Consider the following 12,419-nt stretch of genomic DNA (forward strand, 5'->3'; position numbering starts at 1 on the left):
CCTATCTTCCACTCTCAGAGGGTGGTTGTAATCTAGAAGGCACTGCCTGAGGGGGTGGTGAAGGCAGAGACTCTCACAACATTTAAGTGAGCAGTTGAATTGCCGAGGCATAAGAGGCTATGGACCAAGTGCTGGAAAAAGTGATTGATTATACACGGGTACTTGATGTTTGCCATACACATCATGGGACCAAGGGCCCATTTCTGGTCTGTATAATTCTGTGACTATGTACAAAATAAAAGGGTCCTCTACTAACTCATCACAGCGGGTACAGCTCAACCCTTCAATGACAGAGATGTGCAGTGGAAGCCCAGAAAATGTGGAAAGGACATTTGGCTCTACACTTCCTGTACACATTCTCAGCCTAAATCTCAACCACAAACTATACTAAATGCACAAAACAGCTGACAAACTGAGCAGCTACTGCATCCAATTAAACCCAATAGGGTGTTTTGGGAGAAAGATACTATTATTTGCATCAGAGTAGCACATTCTCACTTTTGTGATGCATCAACTGGTCAAAAGGTGAAGATTTCTAGTTTTAGAGCAATTTTGAACAGCTCCTTTGCCCATGATTTGGGTCCTGCATGTTATCAGGACAGTTAACCTCTTACTAAGGCAAATACTATCCGCAGTTAGTATACCTAGTGCCTGCTATTAACGACACTGAGAGAAAATAATCTCAGTTATCACTTTGATGGGAGATTCTGCTTTGTAAGTTTTCAGAAGTCCTGTAAAGGAGATCCAAAAGGTACTTTAATTGAAACATCCTTACAAATCTCTTTGAGCCAAGAAAAAAAGTTTAACCCTGAAAATTAATCTGATCAAGAACTGCAAAGAATGTCAGCATTCACCTCTTGACAGCAAGAATTAGGAACCTTATCTGCTGAACAAACAGCAGCCCCAGATCAGTTAGCATGTCTGCATGCTTTCATACAAGACCAATACAGAGCTCCATCTCAGCCTTCAGTCCAACTGTTTAGCAATCTAAGTAAATGACAGGATTTAACAAGATTACCAAAGGATGATGACAACTAAAATAGACTGTAACTAACTCCCTATTATATGGGCATTCATAAAATGGAAATAAAAGTATTTTCCATTTCTGCGGATCATGCATTTCAGTGCAGCTAGCAACAAACATCAGTGCCCATTCATTGGAATCAGTCAACACCCACTCAGCACCTATTCATTCATTAAAGCAGCGATTCCATTCAAGCTAAACAAGATTTGAACTGCATCCTGTGGAAGTGTTGAAATAGATTTATTACATTTCGGACACAATTTCCCTTTCACAATGCCATGTTTGATCTCATCTGCTTGATTCAATTATGGTTTTCTAACTATGCTGTATTTCTTCCCAAATAATTGCTTCAAGCATTTTTCCAACAGATGTTGGGCTAATTGGCCCACAGTTACCTGCTTTTCAGCTTCCTCTTTTCAAATGGGAGTGTCACATTGGCAGCTTTCCCATCCTCTTGTACTTCTCCAGAATCAAAAGATCTTAGGAAGATTGCAACAAATGCAGCCACCACTTCTTTTTGGATCCTAGGATACAAGACTTCTTGGCCATAGAAATTATCAACATTTAGCTCTATTATTTTCCCCAATACCAACTCTCTAATGACAGTGATGGTAGTTAATTCCTGTCTGGCATTATTCACGATTAGATAAGATATCTTTGTTAATCACACATACATCAAAACACAGTGAAATGCATCTTTTGTGTAAAATATTCTAGGGCAGCCCGCAAGTGTTGCCTTGCTTCTGGCGCCAACATAGCGTGCCCACAATTTCCTAACCTGTACGTCTTTGGAATGTGGAAGGAAACCAGAGCACCCAGATGAAACCCACGCAGATGCAGGGAGAACGTACAAACTCCTTACAGTGGCCAGAATTGAACCCAGGGTCGCTGGCGCTGCAATAGTATTTTCTTCTGTAAAGAAGGAAGTAAAATACCTGTTCAACTCCTCTGTCATTTCCTTGATCTAATAAACATTTCTCCAGTCTCATTCTCTGGGAGGTCACCAGACCATTTTTGTTTGCGACTCACAAACCTTATTCGCCAAATTTCTGCATTCTAAACTTACCTTGCTTGTAATCTTTGCTTCCAACTGACACCATACCAATTCCTCTTTTGTTGCTAATTCATTCATATTTTATGCCCTGTAAATTCTGTTCACTAAAAATCGGGTCAAATCCAATCTGGCTAATAACTACCCAACCTCAATCATCTACAAAGTGAAAGAAGGTACCATCAACAACATACTAATGCCTTATTTGAGTTTCACCAAAATCACTCAAACCCGGACCTTGTAACAGACTTAACCTGCACATGAACTAAAGAGCTGAATTCCAGAGGGGAGGAGAGGCGAGACTGCCCTTGACACCATGGCAGCATTTGATCAACTATGGCAACAGGAGCCCTGGTAAAACTGAAGTTAATGGACATCAAAGGCAAAACACCTCCAATAACTGCAAATCATACCTCACAGAAAAGATGGCTGTGGTTGTTAGTGATGTTCTGATGCTAGGATGATAGACCTCTAAGTGTTTCAGTTCCAAGGCCCAACCATCTTTATCAATGGCATTCCTTCCTCCAGTGTCCGTCAGCTAATGACAGCCCAGTATTCAAATCCATTGTCCATTCTTCATCCAATGAAGCAGTCTATGCCTGTGTACTGTTAGACCTACACAACATTCAGGAATGAGCTAACAAGTGGAAGTAATATTTGTGGCACAAGTGTGCCCGGTGAAGACCGTCTCCAACAAAAGACTCACCCACCTACCCTCGATATTCAATCAGATTACCATTCTCAAGTTCCCTACCATCAATATAGTGGAGATCACTATCAGAAACTGAATTGATCCAGCCACACAAATACTGTGGCCACAGTGGATCAGAGGCTGGATATCTGAAGGTCAATGACACACATCCTGACACTCCAGATCCTGTCCACCATCTACAATACACAAGTCAGAAGCATTTTTCTGTACAACTGTAACTCCAATGACACACACAATTAAGTATATTAAGAACAAAGCAGTCCACTAGATTAGCACCCTGTCCTCCTGAAATATTCATTCTCACCACCACCATTGCATGAGGGCACCAACATGAACATATTGCACTGGAGTGATTTACCTAGGTTACTCCAATAATACTGCCCAAGCAGCATGGGAACACTATTCATCTGCAGGTTCAAGTCACACAGAGCCCTGACTTGCAAATATATTGACCCTTGCTCATGGTTGCTAGGTACAAATCCTGGAACACCCTCCCAATATTCTAGGAGTACCTTCACCAACAGGACTGCAGTGGTTTACAAAAGCAGCTCATTACCACCTTCTCAGACATAGTCAAGGATTGGCAATAAGTTGTGATCTTATCAGCAGTGCCATATGCTATAAAGAGAGAAACAATGACCCACCATACTAGTCCTTCCTTGGTGGAAAAGTATGGTGAAGGGAGGCAGAGGAGCGTTTACAGGATTGCTTTGAATCGGTGGACTGGACCATATTTAGGTATTCATTTTCGGATCTGAATGAATATGCCACGACCATCACTGACTTCATCAGGACCTATGTGGATTAAGTGTGCTGTCGATAACATACGCGTTTTCCCAAACCAGAAGCCCTGGATGAACCAGGAGATTCGCAGTCTGAGGGCTAGATCTGTGACATTCAAGACTGGCGATCCAGAAGCCTACAAGAAGTCCATGTACGACCTACGGAAGGCCATCACGAGAGCGAAAAGGCAATTCCATGAAAAGTTAGAGAGACAATCGGATGCATGACAGCTGGAGCAGGGTTTACATGCCATTACTTCCTATGAGGCAAAACCTAACAGTGTAAATGGCAGTGATGCTTCACTTCCTGATGAGCTCAATGCATTTTATGCACACTTTGAAAGGGAGAGTAACACTACACCTGTGCGAATCCCCACAGCATCTGGTATGTCTCAGAGGCCAACATCAGAACATCCTTCAAGAGGGTCAACTCTTGCAAGGCGTCAGGCCCCAACGGTGTACCTGGCAGACTACTGAAAATCTATGCTGACCAACTGGCTGGAGTGTTCAAGGACATCTTCAACCTCTCACTGCTGTCGTCAGAGGTTCCCACCTGCTTCAAAAGGGCAACAATCACATCAGTGTCCAAGAAGAACAGGGTGAGCTGCCTCAATGACCATCACCCGATAGCACTCACATCTACTGTGATGAAGTGCTTCGAGAGGTTGGTCATGACTAGAATTAACTCCTGCCTGAGCAAGGACCTGGACCCCCTGCAATTTGCCTACCACAATAGGCCTACAGACGACACCATCTCACTGACTCCACTCAGCTTTGGAGCACCTAGACAACCGCAAAACATACATCAGGCTGCTGTTTATTGATTACAGCTCAGCATTCAACACCACCATCCCCTCAGTACTAATCAATAAGCTTCAAAACCTTAGTCTCCATCTCCCTCTGCAACTGGATCCTCAACTCAGTCATTGATAGACCACAGTCAGTGCAGATCAGTAAGTAACATCTCCTCCTCGCTGACAATCACAGGCGGACTTCAAGAATGCGTGCTTAGCCCACTGCTCTCTCTCTACACTCATGACTGTGTGGCTAGACACAGCTCAAACGCCATCTATAAATTTGCTGATGACACCAGTTGTTGGCAGAATCTCAGATGGTGATGAGGCAGCGTACAGGAGTGAGATAGATTGGCTGGTTGAGTGGTGTTGCAACAACAACCTCGCACTCAACGTCAGCAAGACCAAGGAATTAACTGTGGACTTCAGGAAGGGGAAAATCGGAAGAACACACACCTGTCTTCATTGAGAGGGTTAACAATGGAAAGGGTGACAGCTTCAATTTCCTGGGCATCAACATCTCAGAGGATCCATCTTGGACCCAACACATTGATGCAATCATGAAGGCAGCACACTAGCAGCTCTACTTTGTTAGGAGTTTGAGGAGATTTGGTACAGCACCAAAGACTCTTGCAAATTTATACAGATGTACAGTGGAGAGCATTCTGACTGGTTGCATCACTGTGTGGTATGGAGGCTCCAATGTTCAGGATCGCAAGAGGCTGCAGAGGGTTGTAGATTCAGCCAGCTCTATCATAGGCACAACCCTCCCCACCAGAGGACATCTTTAAGAAGCGATACCTCAAGGCAGCAACATTCATCATTAATGACCCTCACCATCCGGGACATGCCCTCTTCACATTACTACCACCTGAGAGGAGGTACAGGAGCCTGAAGACCCACACTCAAGTGATTCAGGAACAGCTTCTACCCCTCCACCAGATTTCTGAACAGTCCATGAACACTACCTCGTTATTCCTCCTTTGCACTATTTATTTTTGTCACTTTATGGTAATTTTTAATGTCTTTGTCTTGCACTGTACTGCAGCTGCAAAACAACAAATTTTACGACCTGTGTCAGTGATAATAAACCTGATTCTGAAAGGTGTTTGGATCTTTGGTAACACCTTTGAAGACGTTTTTAACCTTGTTAGTCACAGCTTTAATTTTTTTCCTGTAGAGGAATATGATTTCAATTTTGCTGTTTGATGCTAACAGAAAATCAAAATATAACAAATCATTTTTATTTACATGCTCTGGATGAGATTGAAGTCCAGAGTGGGCCTCTTACATTTAAGAATGCTTCAGTAGATGCAATGGGCCCTTCATTTCTCACAAATTGTGTTCAGAATACATAATTTGCCCATTGTTGCACTACGTTTTCCTCAGTGAATACCTCCAAGACAAAAGAATTTGCTCAAGAGACCAAAGAACGAAACTAAGTTCCCAGACTGCAACAATCTTAAACACTGGATTAGGGGATTTGCTTGAAGTTTCAATTCCTCACGCAAGTACAGCTCAAAATACAAAATCAAGAATGATGTTCATTGCTCAGCTTGGCTGCATTAATAAAACAAAGTGGATCAAAGGAAGATTCTGTGCTTGGAGCAGAAGCACAAAACTCACTGCAGACCAGAGGGGGCTCATTTTCAATTCAACCTCCCCTTCAAAAGTGTAAATCTACACTATGTACTTGCTTAAAAGACTAACAAAAGTATTTGGTCTTAATTGACCAATTTAAGTTTTATTTTTCTGGATTTTCAAGAGACCTGCCTTTGTTAATGAGAAACTTCTTCCATTTATTGACGCTGGGTGAAGCAATGAGAGACTTGTTTGGGTTATGTTCAAAAGTTCCCACACATTAAAAAGAGCAATGACATTGTGCTTTACAATAGAAATCCAATCAAGGTGTTCAATCAAGATGAATTACACCAGATGCTTCCTATCCTCCATGCTGCAGCAACCAAAAGGGGTTCACCCATGGCATATGGAGCACCTCAGACATTTCCCTGCCCCTTACACTGCAGCACCCTAACAAAGGGGGTTCAACTTTGACATAAAGCACGCGAGACATTCTCAATTTTGTTCTGCTTCAACAATCCATTTGAAGGATATGAATAACAAATGATGAGAGTCTCACTTTTTTTTTAAAAAACAGGTGAATCTCTCAAGTTCATCATCCAGTTACATTTCAAGCATTCACATGCCAGGATCCAACACCCAAAAGGAAAGAAAGCATTGTGGAAAAGTGATCTGACACATGCACTTTAACCAGAAAAATTAAAAGGACCAAAAATGAGACAAGAGATAACAAAATTTAAAAAAATCCAAAGCAGTCTACTTTACAGACACTTGAGCACTTTTGAATGCTGGAAAAAAAAAGCAATAATTCCACCTAATATCTTTCCTCAGCTCTCCCACAACATGGTGATCATGAACAACCAGCTCCAGGTTTCTGGCAACATTCAACATCTGGCATCCATGTCTTGCAAAACCCAAACAATGGGAGTGATTGAGAATTTACTTGATTCCTACAAACAATCATTTGGTCTGTTTAATAAGGCTCTCCTGTTCCTTAAAAATAGAACCCCACAACTCATCACGTGGAGAACAACAGAAAGGGGCAAGCCGAAACTTCATGCCATGTTACACAATTCTGAATTAAAGGAGAAAACATGCTGGCAACCAATTTAATGCAACAAAACTGCTAAAATGTGAGTATCTATTTGTACAACAGTATGCCAACATATTAACAGTAAATTACCAGTGCTAGCAACACCTACTATGAATTAACACCTGCAGTGTCAAAAAGGTCATGAGAAAAAACACTTACAATTTCTATTAAAGCAAATACTGAGCCAAATCAAACCAATATTTCACAACAATAACAAATGGAATTTATTACTACCCGTTTTAAATGCTAAATGTTGTAAGATTTGTACAAATATATCCCCATGTAAAAATACAAGTAACTTTTTAAAGACAGCATTGTTACAGCTGTGATCTACCACTGAAACCTGACAAGGCACAAGAGATTGTCCTCATACATTCAAATGTTAAGGTTCCTATCTCACCAATGCAATCCAGTAAAGCTGTACATTGAAAGCAAAGGCAACGGAGATTGGACAGCTTTAATAAAAATAGAAAATGCTGAACCACGTGTCAGCATTGAGAAAAACAGGTTCATAGTTCAAGTCCAAACTCCAATGTTAATGTATCTAATCTCTGCTGGATTTCAATACAAAATATTTTAGGGTTTTGTAGTCTTCCTGTGTGCTTCCACATTGATGATCTTTTGGAGCATGAAGGAAAAGGGCATATACAGGCCAGTGAGAAAATTATCAGTCTAAGGAAAAGCAAGAATTTCTTAAAATTAAATTTAAACAATTTGTGCCTTGTCAGAACATGTAGCTGACGGGTTAACTATTGCCCTGTTTCCTTCTACATACTGTCACATTCATATCTCAGTCCACTCCAGCTCTCAAATCCTGAGAATGATGTCCAGTGTCATCAGTACATTCCTATTTAAACAAGCAGTAATCTCAAAATGAACAACTGGATTAACATTTTTAATAAGGTATTAAAATTTAGACTAAATTAATGAGTCAACTGAAATATCAAATCTTTATTGTAATCTGTACAGTTCAAATTTTCTTCAGCTTTATAGAAGTACCAAGGTTCAAATTGAAGTCCCGACAGCAACAAGCCATTCCTTGGAGCAAAGTACATTTTCAAGACTGCTCCCAGATTTGCCTCTCCCTACAGCTTTAAATATTTCATGCGAATACAAAATGTGTCACAAATTAAATTCATACCTTATATTTGATTATACTGCAAGTTTCCTGAATGACCCACAGTGAGAATGGGCCATTATCCAAACTACTCCAACCAGCTTACAGAACTAAAATTCCAGTTCTACACCAATAACAAAGTTGTTTTTTGTTTAAAAAATAAAACTACTTAAGATAACAATTTGGTCTTCATTAAAATAGGATATTCATATATTATGGGATCTGAATAGGAAGCATCACATCTTTTGGCTTACAGACAGAGTGAAATTTACCTTGCCCCAATTCAGAACCTTAATTTCTAGACCACTATCCCTTTCCATAACTACCTTCCACCACCCCCACCCCCCCACCTTTTGCAGGGACCACTCTCTCTGCAACTCCCTAGTTCACTCCTTCCACCCACCCCAGGAACTTTCCACCACCCCCACCATAGGTGCAACAGCTGCCGCTACACCACCTACATCCCCTCCATCTAGGGACCCAAACAGTCCTTTCAGGTGAGACAGATTCACTGGCACCTCTCTTAATATCATCTACTGCATTTGGTGCTCCAAGTGTGGCCTCCTCTACATTGGCAAGACCAAACGTAGACTAGGTGACCGTTTTGCAGAACACCCATGCTCCATCCGTAACCACGATCTGCATCTCCCCATTGCCAATTACTTCAACTCCCCCTCCGTCACAGATATGTCAGTCCTCAGCCTCCTACACTGCCAGGAGAATTCCAAGTGCAAACTGGAGGAAGAGCACCTCATTTTCCATCTTGGAACCTTGCAGCCTAATGGCATGAACATTGAATTCTCCCACTTTAAGTAATCCCCACATGCAACCATGCCTCTTCCCTTTCCTAGCCTCTTTTTTTCTACCTCACCCCCTTTTTTCCTCCTTAACTTTGACCCATCCTACAGTGGATCTGCTCTCCCCTACACCTGCCTATCACCATCTCTTATCTGCATCTACCTATTACCACCTTGCGCCCACCCATCTCCCCTCTTATCCACCTATGACTGCTCTGCTTTTCCCTCCTATATATTGGGCTTCCCCTTTTCCTATCTTCAGTCCTGAAGAAGGGTCCTGACCCGAAACATTGACCGCCTGTTCTCCACAAATGCTGCCTGGCCTGCTGAATTCCTCCAGCATCATCGTGTTTTTCATCATTGAAACTCACATTCATGGTCACTATCACCAAATACTCTCCTGCAGACATTTCAACTGCTTGCCTGGCTACATTCCCCCAAAAGTAGGCTAATACTGCTAGGACAATATATGCACTGGATCAAGAAACTCTCCTGGATGTGCAATTAAAATTTCACCAAACCTTTCACACGAAGGCTATCCCAGCTAATATTGGGGAAACTGGAATTCCATATTATAATGCTATGGCTCTTGCACCTCTGATCTCCCCACGTAGCTCCTCTACCCACATGAAATAAATTGAACATCTGTAGAATTTCATCCTAAATTTATGCCAACAAGACCACATGGGTAGAACTCAGGAAGGTGAAATCACAATGATTGGGTTATACTATATGCCTCCCAATAGCCAGCTGGAGCTAGAGAAATATGAGGGAGTGCAGCCAAGGTTCACCAGACTGATTGGTGGTGGTGGGGGGGGGGGGGGGGAAGGGGGGGTGGAGCCTGACAAATGGAGAGAATGGGTTAATTTAGTTTGCATTCTCTCAGGCTTAGAAGAATGAGAGGAGATCTCATAAACCTACAGAATTTTAACAGGATTGGACAGACTAGATGCTCCCGACAGCAGGAGGGTCCAGGATCAGGCATCACAGTCTAAACATAATGAGTAAGCCATGCAGCACTGAGATGAGAAGCATTTCTTCACCCAGAGAGTGGTGAACCTGTGGAACTCTCCACCACAAGGCAGCTGATGCTAAGTCACTACATACATTCAAGCAGTTGGATATTGTTCTCAGGGCTAAAGGGATCCAAGGATAATGGAGAAAGCAGGAGCAGGGCAATACATTTGGATGATCAGCCATGATCACATTGAATGGTGGAACAGGCTTGAAATGGCCTATTCCTATTTTCTGTTTCTATGATGTGCTATAGGCATCCAAGGGAGATAGAACAAATGTATTGGCAAATTTCTGTAAAGTTCCAAAGATCAAGCACAGTAATAACCACCAACTTCAATTACCCTATTATTAAAGATATATAGTAGACTAAGAATTCTTAAACTGCATTCAGAAGAACATTTCTGGCCAATATGTAGCAAGTCATGTCAAGGGGGTGGGCATGAAGAGGTGGTAGGGCATTTTTGGATTTAGGTTTTGGGAATGAAGTTGAGTGGCCAGAAGTAGCATTAGTGAAGAACACAAATAATCACAGTTCAGTTAAATTTATGAAGAGCAAAGTTAAATTAAAAACAAAGTTCTAAATACATAAGGCCAACTTTACTACACAGAAGCAACCAACAATCTGCTAGAAGAACTCAGCAGGTCGAGCTGCATCTGTGGGAGGAAAGGAATTGTCGATGTTTCAGGTCAAAACCCTGCATGACTAAATGAAAAGTGATTGAGCAAGTGGACTAGAAGCAACTTCTTTAAAGCTAATCAATTTGAGATTCCCAAGGTTTAGGATAAATGTGGCCGTAAAGAAAAAAGGGTGGGACTGCCAAAGTCTATATGCCCTCATCATCCAGGGTTGAGAGTGAACCACGGCTAAAGATGGAAATGTTATGGGCAGGCTCCTGGAAGAACAGACTATGTGACAGTGAAATTAAAGGGAAATTAGGGAAGCAAAGGACACGGAAAAAATATTGGATTTTTTATTTTTTCTGTTTGCCAAAGATAGATCAGGCCCTTCAGCCCAAGATGTTGTGCTGAACTAATTAAACTAGTCCCTTTGTCTACACAACGTCCATATCCCTCCATTCTTTTCACATTCACGTGCCTATCCAAGAGCCTCTTAAACATTTCTATCATAGATGTTTACTACTGCATGAAGATAACAGAAATACAGCATATTAAGACATCATGCTAACCAATGTGTTGAGGCAGAAGGTACAAGGATCTTGATAAATTTTCTGTGAAGATCACAACAACAATGTAATCAAGATAGACAAGTGTGAAATACAAGCGAGCCCACGTTACGGCCATTTGGGTTACGGAAATTCACCCTTACAGAATTCACAAACCATGTCCAAAAAATTCGATACACAGAATGTGTGGATAATGCAGCTTAGTGTTAGTGAGGAAGGCAATCCTCCACCACCCGTAATACAAGGGTTGCCTGTGCTGGCTAGGATAAACATAGAAAATGTTACAACATTGACCATCTTTGAAAATGGATAAATTGCCAGGTCTGAATGAACTATATCCCTTTGTTAAAAGCAGCGAGAGAGAAAACTGCAGAGGCTATCATTTTTCAATCCTCCTGGATCAGTGACAGAATGAGAGGACGGTGAAATCTATACCAATACTTAGGAGGAGAAAGGGATAAACCAAGTAATTACAGGTCATAAAAGCATAGTAAACAGGAGGAAGCCACTCAGTATTGAGCTCTAGGGCCATCCATGAATGTTGGTATGGGCTTAAAGGACTATGTTCCAGCTCCCTCGATGCCTTTTGTGCCTAGAAATCTATCTCAAATATATTCAGCAACATGGAGTCCACAACTTTCTGCAGTAGTAAATTCCACGAGTTCACCATTTTCCAAATCAAGAAATTTCTCCTAACCACAGTCCTAAATGTTTTACCCCATATCCCGAGACAGTAACTCCCCAGTTCTAGATTCCCCATCCCAATCAGAAAAACATCCTTCCTGCATCCAGTCTGCCTCATCTACTCAGAATTTTGTATTTTAAGGATATCCCCTCACATTCTTCTAAAGTCAAGTAAATAAGTCTAGTGAACCTAACATCCTCATATGTCTAATAAGTTCAGTCTAATGAACTTTTGTTACACTCATTCTATGAGAAGTGCATCCTTTCTTCTGACCAAGGCTCTGTGTGACTGTAGAAGCCATCTTTGTCCCTGCACTCGAAAACCTGTCACAATGAAGGCCAACATTCCATTTACCTTCCTAATTGCTTGCTCCACCTGCACGTTTGCTTTCAGTGACTGGTGTACAAGGGCAACCAAGTCCCTTTGAACAAAGGTTTCCTAATGAATCACTATTGAAATAACACTTTTTCCTCTGCTTCACTTATATCCACATTACACTGCATCTGTTGTGCATTTGCCCACTTACTCAACTTGTCTATATCCTGAAGCCTTGGAGTCCTCACAATTCACCCAGTTGTGCTT

At 41.6% G+C, this 12,419-nt stretch overlaps 1 protein-coding gene across 5 annotated transcripts in view; it reads right to left on the minus strand.

The window, feature by feature from the left end:
• Positions 1-12,419, minus strand: part of tjap1 (tight junction associated protein 1 (peripheral)) — a 119,896-nt gene that overhangs the window by 87,765 nt on the left and 19,712 nt on the right. The window contains exon 3 of one of the 5 annotated variants that reach the window (XM_052024274.1): positions 1,420-1,548. The exons of the other annotated variants lie outside the window; for them this stretch is intronic. The gene's annotated coding sequence lies outside the window, so the exon portion shown is untranslated. The remainder of the gene's footprint in view (positions 1-1,419; positions 1,549-12,419) is intronic. 5 annotated transcript variants of the gene reach the window in all.

This window comes from Pristis pectinata, chromosome 10 (genome assembly GCF_009764475.1).
Source record: "Pristis pectinata isolate sPriPec2 chromosome 10, sPriPec2.1.pri, whole genome shotgun sequence".
Classification (NCBI taxonomy): Eukaryota; Metazoa; Chordata; class Chondrichthyes; order Rhinopristiformes; family Pristidae; genus Pristis; species Pristis pectinata.